Here is a 14,649-nt window from a genome sequence, read left to right as displayed (position 1 = left end):
AGGATCAGCACCGAGTTCTAGCTGGAGCTTGGCGCTGATCCTGGCGCTTCCGTTGAGCCCTGACAGCCCCGAAGAAGTGCCAATCAGCTGGAAAGCAGCAATGATCCTGGCGCTTCCGCTGAGCCCTACAGCCCTGGAGCTCTAGCCGTCTCTCACTCAGGCTTGTGCGGTGCTGCCACTGATTCAGCTCATTCCCCTCCCCTGCTACCACTTTTCTAGGATGGTCGTGTACCACCTGCCAGGTGCCAATGTACCACAGGTGGTACCCGTACCACTGGTTGAAAAGCCTTGGTCTAAAAGACATAGTACCTACTAAATGAGAGCAAGGTTGTGTAGAGGTTAAATCATCAGGCTGGAAACTAGGAGATAGTGAATTCCAGTCCCACCTTAGACACAAAGCTGGTCATTCAGCAGAATAACAGAGATGGAAGGGAACTTGGAAGTCTTCTAGTCCAACTCCCTGCTCAAGCAGAAGACCATATACCTGTCAACTGTCCAGCTAGTGAATCCAACATTGAAGAAACTCTACGGTCTTGAAGTGCCATAAGAAATAATCTTACATACTGCCCCTGAAGAAGCAAAATCAACTCTAGTTTTCCCACATGAAATTCTGGTTACTTAACAATGGCTTTTCATAACCCCCACACACCATGTGTTCACATTGCCCAATCACATCCTTTCTGATTGTTATGGGAACAGTCCACTTCTCTGCCAGACACCTGCTTTTGATGACCTTGGGTCTCATGGTCCATGGACGGCTTCTTGAAACTCCCACTTCTTTCTCAGGCTTTCCCTCCCTCTCTGTTTCTATGGCAAGTTGAGTAGTGGCAGAGGTTAGCAAGCATCTTAGCAATTCAACCTTGACAATACCATTCAAGACAAGTAACTGTCCAGTCACTTCTTTAAAGCCTCCAGTGATGGAGCACCCACAACTTCTGAAGGCAACCTGTTCCACTAGTTAATTGTTCTCACTGTTAAGAAATTTCTAGGTTGCTTCTCTTGCTGATTAGTTTCCATCCATTGTTTCTTGTCTTGCCTTCTGTTGCTTTGGAAAATAGGTTGACCTCTTTGTGGCAGTCCCTCAAATATTGGAACACTGCTATCATGTCACCATGTAGTCCTTCTTTTTGCTAGACTGGACCTCAGCCCTAGGAAGAAGGCAAGGGCAAACCACATCTGAAATCTTGCCAAGCAAATTGCATGGACTTGTACAGGGAGTCACCAGGAGTCAACATTGACTTGAAGGCAACTGCATGCATGTGTGGACACCCCCCCCCCCAGAGTCACTCTATTGCTCAATACTTCCATCTAGGTTGAATCTCATTTCTCCCTCTTCTTCCATAGACCATCAGAGCAATTTCACTGTTGCTCTTCACCTCTCTGATCATAATCTCTCACCCATCACCAATAGATCCTTACGTAATGAATATCTTCCTTGCTGATTCTCCTTCCAAGCACTCTCCTCCTCCATAGGCTGAATCTCCCAGATTGTCCCTGCTTCCAAATTCATTAAAGAGGGTCCCTGTCATGCAGTTTACCTAATAAACATCCTAATAAACACCACAAGCTACACCATGCTTTTCAGCTACAAAGAAATGATAGGTAACTAGTGAGTCTTCTAGGCAACATCAATACATCTCTTTGTTGTTCAGTTTTTGTTTTTCTTCTTTGTATGATTTCCTAAGCAAAACCCTGATAGGAAAAATTCAGAAAGCCACCGAATATAGGTGACAGTTGTTCTCAACATTCTCTATGAATGTTTGTTGCCACAAATGGTGAGATTCTTAACGGGAATTAGAACAACTATAGCTAGAAAGGGAAAAAAATAATTATTGTGTTCTGCTTAGTGGAGCACTATCATTTTAGAAAATGTGATACTTTAGCTTGACACTTTGGCTATTAAAGAAGACTTTCAGCCTGACAGACAGTGTTCCTGAGTAAAAGAAGAGCCTTGGTTTCTTATGGAGAGTCCCAGCACGAATCCATATGGCAGAAGAGAAATTATTTTCTCTGTAATTACATTTTTGCATTTTACCTGTTGGAAAAGTCATCCCACAATAATTTTAGCTAAATGGATTTACTAAAGGGGGGATAGCGCCACCTAGAGGCCAGCAAGAGCAATATAAATAGTCCTTTTTTAGCAATCACAATTGGATCAGGTTAACTGTTAAGGGAAGCAGTTGCTAAATCAGTGGTTCTCAACCTGTGGGTCGGGACCCCATTTGGGGTTGAACGACCATTTCACGGGGGTCGCCAAACAATGCAGTCCGCCATTTTTTCCCCCTTTTCCTTAGCTGTGCTACTCCCTTTTATTCTATTGGCTTTTGAAAGCCAATAGAATGGACTCTCTTGAATAGAGTCTAATTCTATTGGCTTTCAAAAGCCAATAGGAATTGTCCAGGCTGTCTCTGCCTTGCTGAGCCCACCAAAAGTCCAATTCTGCAAACGGTGCTGCACCAGTTGAGTAGTCCTCGACTTATGACCGGTTGGGGGTCGCGGCATTAAAAAGGTTGAGAACCACTGTGCTAAATGAAACGGTGATTATACTTACTATCATACTTCAGCTTTCCTTTGCATATCTGTGAAAATTGTAAATGCAATGATTGGTCATAAAGTTACTTTTTTATCACAATCTTAATTGCAAATGGTCACTAAATGAGGCACTTGCTAAATGAGGACTACCTGTACCTAAAAAAGTCAAAAGGGACACTTTAAAAAATAAAGATTTCACAGGCAACAGCAGTACCTGAGCAATCTTGCCTAGGGACCACAAAAAAATCCCTGGCCTAGTTAGGATGGAATTTTACCAGAGTCCAGACAATGTGATACAAAACCAAACCAAACCACAAACGCATCCTTGCTGGGATTCAGTTTAAGTCTATTTCTCCCCATCCAGAACTGGGCCTTCAGGATCTGGGTCAGGTCTTCACCTCATCTTCTGCTTGGGCCAGGTTGAAGATCTATAATAGAGTAACATTGGCATCATGATGACTTTTTCATGCTGGCAGGTAAGCTCTCCCAATCCCTTCATGTATAGTTGTACTTTTCAGTCTCTAAAACTTTAAATGTGTGGATTTCAATTCCCAGAATTCCCCAGCCAGCATGTAGATTGGGGAGACATCCTATAGCAAAGCTCCCAAGAACCCAACTTCTCCTTTCTCCACCTGCTTAGGACAGAGAAGAAACACTACAAAAGACAGTGTCTCCCATTTCCAGGCCTTCCAACTATCCCAGAGGGATAGTCTCCAAGATCCCTTAGCAGAACAAACAGGACCAGGAGATCCACACATCCCCTATCCCAGGGGTAGGCAATCTTGGTTCTTTTATGACTTGTGGACTTCAACTCCCAGAATTCCTGAGCCAGCATGGGAACTGAAGTCCACGAGTCATAAAAGACCAAGGCTGCCTACCCCTGCCCTATCCCAACTGCACTCTAGATCAACAACAAGAATGACTAATGTAGTTTCAATTTAATATCTAAGTCTGTTCCTGACTGGATAAAGTCCAGGTAATCAGTTTCATCTAGGACTGTAGTCTGCTAGCCTTTAGAAGGCCTTGAGAACTTAGCTTTTCCCCCAGACGCTGCCTGTCGTTTGTTTTACTGTTAGAGATATTTGTAAGGGCCTTGACTGGTAGAGTAAAGAAACATTTGCTTGTCTCTTAAAATGCAACTACAAGTACAAGGTCAGTGTTGGGCTTTCTGTTTACTGAAGCAGTTTAGAGAGCTGTCTTTTCCCTCTCATAACAAATGCTAAACGTTGAGGTCATTCCCTGAACTTGCAAGATGAAAGATCCAGAACAGATTCAAAGAAGGTACTCTGCTTCTCCCAGAGCACAGTTTGTGGATCTCTAATCCTGTGAGCTTTAAAACACAATGGGATCGATTCCCAAAGCAAGAGGCAAGCAGGGATGCCAGACATTGTTGTCAGACCGTGCACAGTCCTATCACGTGCGACAGCCCAGGAGCAAACACAAGCAAACAGTGGTTTGTAACAAATGGCGGTTTATCTACAATATCTACAATGCCATACAAGTATCACTAGGAACAATATACATACATGTGCTACGAGCAGAATCCAACAAACAGCAAATACAGCAGGAAAGGGAAAAGAAGCAGAGACACACTAGCAGACCCTCCCCTTTTGTACATAGGCTCTTAAAGAGACAACAGCCAAAGACCCTGATGACTCATTCACATCATTGCATCAGCTAGTCAGCTCTTAAATAATCACCTTGAGAATTGTCAACACAGGTCAGACTTGGCAACTTTAAGATGGTCGGACTTCAGCTCCCAGAATTCTCCAGCCAGCCATGCTTGTTTTTGGATGTTGACGTCCACACATCTTAAAGTTGCTAAGGTTGAGAGACACTGGACCACAATATCAGAAGTAGAATATTTTACAATATCAATTATTGGGAAACATGTATAAGAAAATTTTATTGTGTATTTGCTATTTTTTTTGTTGATATGAGTTTCGCCAGAGAGAATCTTTATTTTCTAAAAATCTTTTTACAGTGTATATGTAGAAATTTGTCTGACATTTGATTCATATCATAGTTAAGTCATATTGATAGTTTCCCTATTTTCTGCTTTTTTATTTCATTTTTTTGTTAACTTGATTAGCTCTATTTTTTTTTTTTTTAGTTTTTCATAAAAAATAGTTTTCTGTTTTTGGGGTGGATAGGTATTTTATATTCTTTTTCTATTTCTTTCAATAAAATGTGTTAAGACAATAAATAAAAGTACCTTTTAAAAATACATCAGGATATTGAACCTGGCTCTGCCTTGATTTAACATGGCTGTTTTATTTTCTTTACTCCTTTCTCTTGTAAAATATACAGTATTGCACTTTGATCCTCAGTGAATGGAAACTTTGCTTGCTGAGGCAAGTTCTACTTGTGGCAGCAGGTGGCATTATTGTCCCCTTTAAAGGTTTTTTTTTTTTCACCTTTAGTAACTTGCTGAAATGTCTGTACTGAGATTATAGGGTGTTTTTTTTTCCTCTCAAAATGTTTGCTTATTCAGTTTTAATGACTAGTTCTTTAATTCTACGATGCTAATGTTGGTATTGAAAGCTTGGTTTCTAATAGCAATAACAATAATATAAAACTCTAAGTACAATATCTACTCAATGCTTAAAACATTTCAGTAAAAATAGCTCAGTGAGCAACATCAAGATAATAAATCACAATAGAATATGAGAAGAATATGAGAGAACATTTGTCGGATATAGGCAAGGATCTCTTACAGAAGGAGATCTAATGTGGTGTATTTGCTAAGGTGTTGGATTTAGGAGCAAAGATATCCAGGTTCAAATCCATTCCCAGCCATAGATGCTCTCTAAGTGATTTTGTGAATGTTGCTCTTTCTAAGCCTAAACCACCCTTACAAGGTTGTGCGATTGTATGCTCCTGAATAAAAGGCAAGAGATAAAACTAATAAATAAATAAATACCTGGTCTCTGTTGTTAAAAGAAAAATCTTCATCAGGGTCCAATCCAAGCTGGGAATAAACAAAATAGAGACTGCTTTAGAAAGAAGGTTGGAGTTTATTGGAGAGGAGAGCCAGACAGAAAGATGGCTCTGGGAAAGTTGACCACATGTAGTAGGGAGTGGTGGATTTTTATACTTTCTTGAGCTTTTGTTTGGAGTTGTTCCTGTGGCATGAACTTTGACCTGAGGTTCAGTGTGCCTTTCTGGTATTCTGATGGTGGTGGTTTAATCCTATTATGTCCCAAAGGTCATATCCTGTTTCCCTGGGGCTGTGGCTGATGACTGTTGGATTTTTTTGTGTGAGGGATTGTTGATTCTATGGATCTTTGTCTTTCTAATCCAAGCTTCCTGGCTCCAATCTTTCTGACAAGATTATCACATCTGCATTTCTGCAGACCTGGTTTCTGTTTGGGGCAGAGAGACTTGGGGAGGGGATTGGTTTCTGCCTTTAAGATCCTTTGGGAAAATATATTCTGCTTTTTTAATATTTCCCAAAATATTTCTTTCCCTGGAAAGAAATCATTCTAGAAAACAGAACCTTGTACATTGGTCTTGAGTTACAGGAAAATATATTCTGGTGGAATGCTAAAGAAGAAAAGTTTAGTCATTCCTTCAGAGCGCTGATAGGCTTCCCTTCACTGGATTTGTTGAGCAGAGGTGGGATTAAAGCTGTTGGCAAAGCTTTAATCTGGATTCCTGCATGTTTGGCTCAATGATCCCTAGCAGAGATTCTGATTTTTTTAAAATGAAAATATACAGTACAATGTCCTAAATCACATTATGTCACATCGCTGGAAGGTGAGAATTCTTTGTTGGTACACCTTGATCTACTTTCATTCTTCCCTTATAAAATCAGCTACAAGCGAGGAAGGGACCTTGTCCACGTGCAAATTCTGTCTATGAGTTTGCCCCCACAGCCAGCCCTGACTTTCCCATTTTGAGCAGAAGGGTTAGAAGGAGGCTTCTGCATTGTTTCCTCGCTACTTCTGTTTCTATGTGATGGCCAATTCCTGGAAGTTGAACTTTTGGCTGACAGTTGTGTACTAGTGAATGTGAGAAGAGCTTTCTTGTAGACCAGGGGTATCCAGTCTTGACAACTTAAGATTTGTGGACTTCAGCTCCTAGAATTCTCAAGTTAGCATGGCTAGCTGGCTGAGGAATTCTGTGAGCTGAAGTCCACAAGTCTTAAAGTTGTCAAGGTTGCAGACCCCTGGTGTAGGATCTCCAGCTTGAGCGGGGGGGGGGGTGTTGGACTAGAAACCTCCAAAGTCCCTTCCAACTCCATTATTCTGTAATTCTGTAAATCTTCCAGTAGTACCAGAAGTTATTTTTTCAGGTTGCTGATGAATTTTCTAATGGACCTGGGATACAGCTCCCTCTCATCTTCACTCAGATACTAAGCCTTTGCTATTTCTGGAATCCTGGGAGTTGTAGTCTTAGCATATAGAGCCGAGGTGGCGCAGCAGTTAGAATGCAGTACTGCAGGCCACTTTAGCTGACTGTGTTCAGCAGGTCAGCGGTTCAAATCTCACCGGCTCAAGGTTGACTCAGCCTTCCATCCTTCCGAGGTAGGTAAAAGAGGACCCAGATTGTTGGGGGCAATGTAAATATATATATATACATTGCTTACTGGTGTACACCGCTTAGAGAGTGCTTGCACTTAAAGCGGTATATAAGTCTCATAAATAAATAAATAAATATCTGGAAGATACCTGGTTGAGAACAGTTGATACAGCTTGGTTCATTACATAATTATCACTCATGCATATGTTGTGCTATAGGTCAGATTCTCCAACCTGGTGTGTTCCAAGTATATCAGGACTATCGTTTCCAGCATTCCAAAAATGGGGAAAAAATACATGTGAGAATGGGAAGCCCTAAATTTCCTCATAAGGCAGTCCTGGCATGGACATTGACATTCTCCAATAACAACAGTTGGTGATCCTTCTGTTAGGATATAATTTAGACAGAGAACAAAGCTCTAGCCTGTTCACCTCCATAACCTTACATAGCCAATCTCTGGGGCTAAAGAATGAACATTACAGTTAAGCACATTAAAGTATAGTACATTAATTTCTCCTGTCTCCAGGTACAGAATGTGAAGTCCTGAAAAATGCATGTGAGTGGATAATGCTTTCCTAGCTAATTAGGCCTAGTTGGTCTGTAGCCTTTCTGAACCAGAGCTTAATGATACATTCCAGGTTGAGAGCTTAATGAAATTACCAGTCCCAGCATTACCAGTGATCTATATCAGTCTTGCTATGTTGTTATCTCCTATAACTCTAGGACCTAGAGTATCTGAATGTTAAGGTGACCAACTTTTTTACAATGAAAAGGAGGACATAAATAAATTGAAGAAAAGAAATATTGTAAATAAAAGAGTCATTTTATTCATTGCAACAATAATACAGAATGCACTATAATATTATAAATGCATAATAAAAATATTTGTAACAATAACATTTTATATTATAATTATGCTTATATGCCTATTAATTATTATTTAAATGAGTACTTTTCCATTGAATGAATATTTTTTGTCAATGTATCATCTTCTAACAATATATTGTTAGAAATATCCTTCATATTGAAGTTTACGGCAAGTGCTGCAGCTAGAGTATCAACATTCAATCTCGATTTCTCATTTTTCTAAAAATCATTAGCAATTGAAAAAACCCTTTCAACTGCTGTATTAGTTCCAGGGCAGCACAACGTAAATTGAACAAGAATAAATAAATTTTCACATGGAATATGTTCATTTTTGAAATGGCTGAATATTTCCACCCATCTTTTATCAATTTCAACATGTTTATTTTCCCATTGTATTAATTTTTCAGAATTTAAAAATACATTAAGTCTTCTAATTTCTTCAAAGAGACAATTGTCGTCTATTTTAATGTCTGGCATTTCTTTAGATAAAAACTCAACACAAGATTCAATATCTGTCCAATATACTTGCAATGAAATCAAAAAATACCATTGAAAACTGTTATTTCCTGTGATGTTTGTTTCAGACCATTCTTCGATATATTGAAAACATGTTTGAGAAAAATTCTGCACTTCTTTGATAAACTTTTCCATTATGCCCAGATTTGATTCCTCTAAGTCTGACAATTTTCTTTTTATAACTAAAGAAAGAAATTTTTCTTCAAATCAAGTTTTATATTGAAGGATAAAGTCATTCAAAATAAGATTAACTTCTGCAGCTGAAATGTGTTCACCTTCAATCTTTTGACTTGTTTTCTGAAAAATAGATGCTTGATTATGTACAAAATACATTAATATTTCAGATATTTCATTATTGAAAAACTATTCCAGGATTTTAGGACATTTATCTAAACTTAAAAAATATGAACGGAGAGGCTCAAATAATTGTAGAACACACTCTATAGCAGGTGTTAGAGCAAGCCATCTAACTTTTGAATATCCTAAAAGTTTTTTGTATTGAACATTCGCTTTTTCATAAAATTGTTTTAAAGTAGCCACATGAACGGTAAAACAACTAAAATACAAATAAATTGTAGTTATTATTACTTCTACATCAATTGGCATGGCACATGACGCCGTGTTGATTGCATTTGACAAAATATGTGCATTACAACCTATTCCTAGTATTTTCTTTTGAAGTAAATCTTGTAATTTTACATACATGTTCTTCACCCCTTTGCGTCTTCGCCCACCAAAATTTGTGTTTGTATTATCAGCTGTTAGTGCAACAACTTTGGATTTCAAATTATTTTCATTTATTACTCTGTATAGATGGTTTGACAAAATTTCAGTAGTTTCGCCCTCAATGGATTCTAAATTTAAAATTTTTACTTGAATGCCCTTGGTAACATTAAAATATCTTACTAGTATTGGATACAATTTAGTTTAATTATGATTGGATGCATCAGATAAAACCGTTACAAATGCTGCAGTTTCCAAGTCTTCTGTAAGTATTTTGTCACAGTAATTTTTAAATACTGATTTAATAATAGCCTTGCATTTTGTCCTGGCACATGAAAGTTTAGCATCCTGAAACTTTTTCAATAATTTAGTTGTACAATCCATATTACGAAAACTTTGATTGTGAATTATGGTATGGTATGGAATGCAAATGTTCCCTCCATTGCAGCTAACTGTTTTTCATCTTCAGAATACTTTGAAGTTTTAAAAAAACTTGTTACTTTACAACTGGAAGCAGATGCATCTGATGATTGCTTATGTTTCTTGGTGGTCAAGCGTTTTGTAATAGCTGCTCTGCCCCCAACTGCAATACAAAATTCTCCGCTGCAAATATTGCAGAAACAATGTTATCCTTCTTTGATGTGATGAATGGAAATTCCTTATTCAATTTATCGTTGAAATGGCATTTCCTCTTTTTTGATTTTTCCATCCCTAAATGGAAGTTAGTCTCCTCCAGATATCTTAGAAACTAACTAGGAGATAGTGTAGTTGGGTAGCAGGGAGGGGTGCAAAGTTCCTGCCAATTCTCCTTTGCTGCAGACAACTTGCATGTGCAAAGTTTGCCGGCCGGGTGTTTTGGCGTGCTCAGCAGCAATTTCTATTGGCTTTCGAAAGCCAATAGGGGGAGTAGCACAGCTCATGCAAAAGTTGAAAAAAAAACCATCAAAAAAAGGTGCCGGAACGACATTCTGAGCGTTCTGTGAGGAAAAAAAAAAGCCTTGCAGATTAGTCTTCAAATATCGAAAAGGAGGACATGTAGGAGGACACTTTTCAAGGGAGGACAGAACTTACAAAAGGAGGACTATCCTCCCTAAAGGAGGACGGTTGGTCACCTTATGAATGTACTGTATTTAGCAGTAGTCTTCTTAGCTAGGCCTGGAATACTGCTTTAATGTTCCATGAATGTAGCATAATCTTAGATTAACCCTCTTCCTCTCCTTCTAGTACAATCACTGTAGGAGGCTGGCTATTTGAGAAAGATCATCTTGTGAAGAGTAGTGGCAAAATCACATTAAGAAAAGAACATTAGTTGTAACTAATTAAGATTAAGGTCTATAGTCCTCTCTGGAAGTAATATCTGAGTTTAAAGAGACTGTCGTATTCAGGCAGATATGTCTCACTTCCTATATGCCAACATACAACTAACTGGAGATATAGAAAAAAGGTTCTATAGATGCACAATAGGAAACCTAATATTATTAAACATGGCTAAGGTCTTCTTGGGGTCAGGTTTATACCCTTACGTGCATAGGAACATGCAAATCAGTCTGTATCAATTTCCAGTTTGCATGTCTTGGATCACAGTTTTGTTCCATCCAGTTTCCACATCATTCTGCAAGTTTCAGCTTTCTCTAATATCTAAATATATATTTGTCTAAATATACATATCTTTGCATGCCATGGTTGAATTGAGAACTCAGTGGCTCTTCTCACGAAGGATGATGGCAGTTGATGTTCAGTTCTTTCAAGGACACTATATTGGGAAAAGCTTCTTTAAAACAGAGATGCAAAATAAAAATTAAACGCTCCATTTGTGGATTTCCAGCACCCCTTGTATATAATCCCATTTCAGGGTATAAACGCATTGCTGTTGATTTGAACTTTAATCTGAGCACAGACTTGTTTCTCTCCTGAAGAGCTGAGGAATATCCTCCAAGAGTTGGCGTAACTGTCCCCGCCTTGCCAACAGCACCCTATCCAGGGAAAATAAACAAAATTCTGTAGGTAAGGAAAATGAAAAATCCCTCCCATGCATCTTTCCACAGAACTTGTATCCAGCACGTACACACTGCTTGACTCAGAAGCAGACAAGGAGAACCAGGGGAGATTCCAGACTTTTTTTTTTTAAAAAAGAGAAAGAAGATTGTTATACTCAACGCTTCTTTGCCAAGAGAATAAGACCCAGTAACTGGAGTAATACAATAGGAGAAAGTGAAGCAGGAGTGCTGATTTGGTATTAGTGCAAACTTGAAAATACACAGCTGACTAGGTTTTCAGTTCACATCACACCACTAACTGGAGAAGGGTAATTAGACTCACAACTGTCCCAATATAGTTTTCAGTTGAAACCGCCCCTTCCAGATAGACTGGGTTACTGGGCCACACCACATGCTGGGCTCTTAAACTGACCTGGTTATATTTATTTAAATGAAGCCATAGTGTGAGCTGCATGTAATTCAGGCCAAACAGATCAATGTTAATACTCTTTAGTGGCCAGGAAAGAAATCTGAAACTTACCCTGTGTTGACCTACTTGCTATATCCACTCTACTATTTTTGACTGGCCTTATTGGACATCTTTATTCATAGGGTAATGGTTCAGGCAGTGAAGGATTCTAAATGGACATTTCAGAAAGATGCTTGCCCTTGCTTTCTTCCTTATCTCCCTCTAATTCTGTCTACATCGGTACTTCTCTCTGTCTACTGATCCATCTGTCCCAAAGATCAATGCATCAATGTTTCTCCACCTAATGCCTGAAGTACAGAGTGTTCTCAACTTATGGCAGTTCATTTAGTGACCGTTCAAAGTTACAGCAGCACTGAAAGAAGTGACTTATGGCCCTTTTTTACACTTACGACCATTGCAGCATCCTCATTGTCATGTGATCAAAGTTCAGACGATGCTTGGCAACTGGCTCATATCTATGACAGTTGCAGTGTCTCGGGGTCACGTGATCACCTTTTGCAACTTTCTGACAAGAGAAATCAATGAGGAAGCCAGATTCAGTTAACAATCCATGTTACTAACTTAACAACTGCAACGATTTACTTAACAACTGTAGTAAGAAAGGTCGTAAAATGGAGAAAAATTCATTTAACTGTCTAGCAACAGAAATTTTGGGCTCAGTTGTAAGACAAGGACTGCCTATATGTATTACCTGTATGTAGTTTAACCAAGGGTGTTTTGAAATGGGACTTTGCATCTTTGCAAGTAACTTAGGGATGAATCACATTTTTAAAGGTTAATTAGGCATTATACAAACAAAATGGGACTGGTTCTATGGAGTTTTGTGAGACAATCAAACCGATGGATCTAGAAATCAGTCAAAAACTACATCATCCCAGCATTTTGATTACCTCACTTTTTAGCTTTGTTGCTACACACATTCATCTTTTTAGAGGGTGATAGAACTGCAAACTTTGAAAACCTCTGGAGTAATCAGCTCATGGCAAACTAGTTCCTCTTATTTCTCTTCTCTTGGACTCAGTCTGCTTCCCATGAAACAGGTCTTCCCTTGGGAGATAACACATGGCCTCCTATGTATTTTCACTACCCCTAAGCTAGTTCACTTATCTTTATATAATAAATCTTGTTTTAAAGTAAAGTGGTGCTTACTTCCTGGAAACTGCATTAAAGCACTAGTGAAACTTTATGAGTATCTCTGAAAATGGAAGACAGGAATTTAAGAATCTATGATAGATGCAGCTTCAGTTTTCAATTAAGTTTTCATATTTGTATCTCTGCCTTATTCATGTATAAAGGGTGTTAACTATAATTTCAGCTGATTCCCCCTTTCTCTTTCTCCATAGCTTGTTGCTTGAAGTATTTTTCACATCTTATTTCAAGTATGGAGAACTGAAAATAAGGGAAAATGAGAGAAGAACTCAGAAAGCTCGGATTACCCAAGAAGCTGTTTTACAAAGGAATTATTGAGTCTGTCATTTGCCCCTCTATAACTGTCTGGTTTGGCACTGCAACGAAATAAGACAGACACAGACTTCAGTGGATAGTTAGAACTGCAGAAAAAACAATTGCTATCCGCCTGCCTTCCACTGAGGCTCTGAAAATATCTACAGACCCTTCACATTCTGGACATAAACTGTTTCAACTTCTTTGCTCAAGATAATGCTATGGGGGATTGCATGCCAGAACAACTAGACACAAAGATAGTTTTTCCCCCATGCCATCATTCTGCTAAACAACTAATTCCCACAACACTGTCAAACTACCTAGTAAGGTTGTATTACTATTATTCTTCTCATTTTCCCTATTACCTATCTCCTTATCTCCTTATGATTATAACTTTGTTACTTGTATCTTACAATTTATATTAAGTCTTTTATTTAGTATCCTAGTATGATTTATGTTGTTTGCTTATTTAGTATCCTATGACTATCACTAAGTGTTGTATCTTATGATTTATAATACATGTATTTTTATGATTATTATGATCATGAGTTATCATTTATTGCTTGTATGTACACTGGGAGCTTATGCATTGAAGACAAATTCCTTGTGTGTCCAATCACACTTGGCCAATAAAGAATTCTATTCTATTCTATTCTATTCTATTCTATTCTATTCTATTCTATTCTATTCTATTCTATTCTATTCTATTCTATTCTATTCCAATGTTTGGGCAGTGGGAGGCAGAGAAGTTTGCGTTTCTTAAAGGGTGTTAATGAGACCTCCTGCGCCATACTTTAAACATTAGGAGACATAACATGAGTGGTTGCTATGCATCATTGCAGTTAGTTTGGCTCTCAGCCTGACAGATTCCACTCTGGAGTTTTGCCATACCTAAACACAGAAAAAGACAAAGATTGAAAAAAAATGCACTGAATTTCCTTGAGGGATCTTCAGTCATTTCCTATTTTGGATTAAGAAAGCAAAATGTTCCTGCTGTAGAACTTTCTTCCTGAATAAACACTTTCTTTGTGGATTAGTTTCCTTTGGAGGATAATTTAAAAAAAAATGCATTTTTTTTCCAACAAGGAGACACTTTGATTATAAAATAAAGTCAGGCTGCAATCCTAATTTTATTGATATGGAATACAGAGTTTTATCCAAAACTAATGAAATTTAATGGATAAAGAGATGAGGACTTCAAATATTAAAAAGCTAAGGGTTTATCAATGCTTTCCACAGGATTCTAAAAAAACACAGATCTTTATACAAGGGAAATATATAAGTGGATTAATTTAACTTTAATCTGTAATTGGAATGGAGGATGTTTTTAGACAGAGAAATGTTCTCTGATTATTCTTTAAATAGAGTCCATTTTCTAAAAATAGGACACATCCTATTTGTAGACTACATCCTATTTGTAGTCTAATTTTTCTTAAGCTGAAGTCCACCCTTGGTTGAGAGTTTATGGGATGAGGATGAAAATTACAGTTGTTGTGACATCAGTTGTGTTTTAAAATTAATTGCAATTACTTATAGATGATACAATTATCCCAGGAATATTTAATTACTTCTCCCTTC

The sequence above is a fragment of the Crotalus tigris genome, unplaced genomic scaffold, assembly GCF_016545835.1.
Source record: "Crotalus tigris isolate CLP2741 ecotype Arizona unplaced genomic scaffold, ASM1654583v1 scf7180000018122.1127207, whole genome shotgun sequence".
Classification (NCBI taxonomy): Eukaryota; Metazoa; Chordata; class Lepidosauria; order Squamata; family Viperidae; genus Crotalus; species Crotalus tigris.
Note: the sequence above shows the minus strand (reverse complement) of the source record.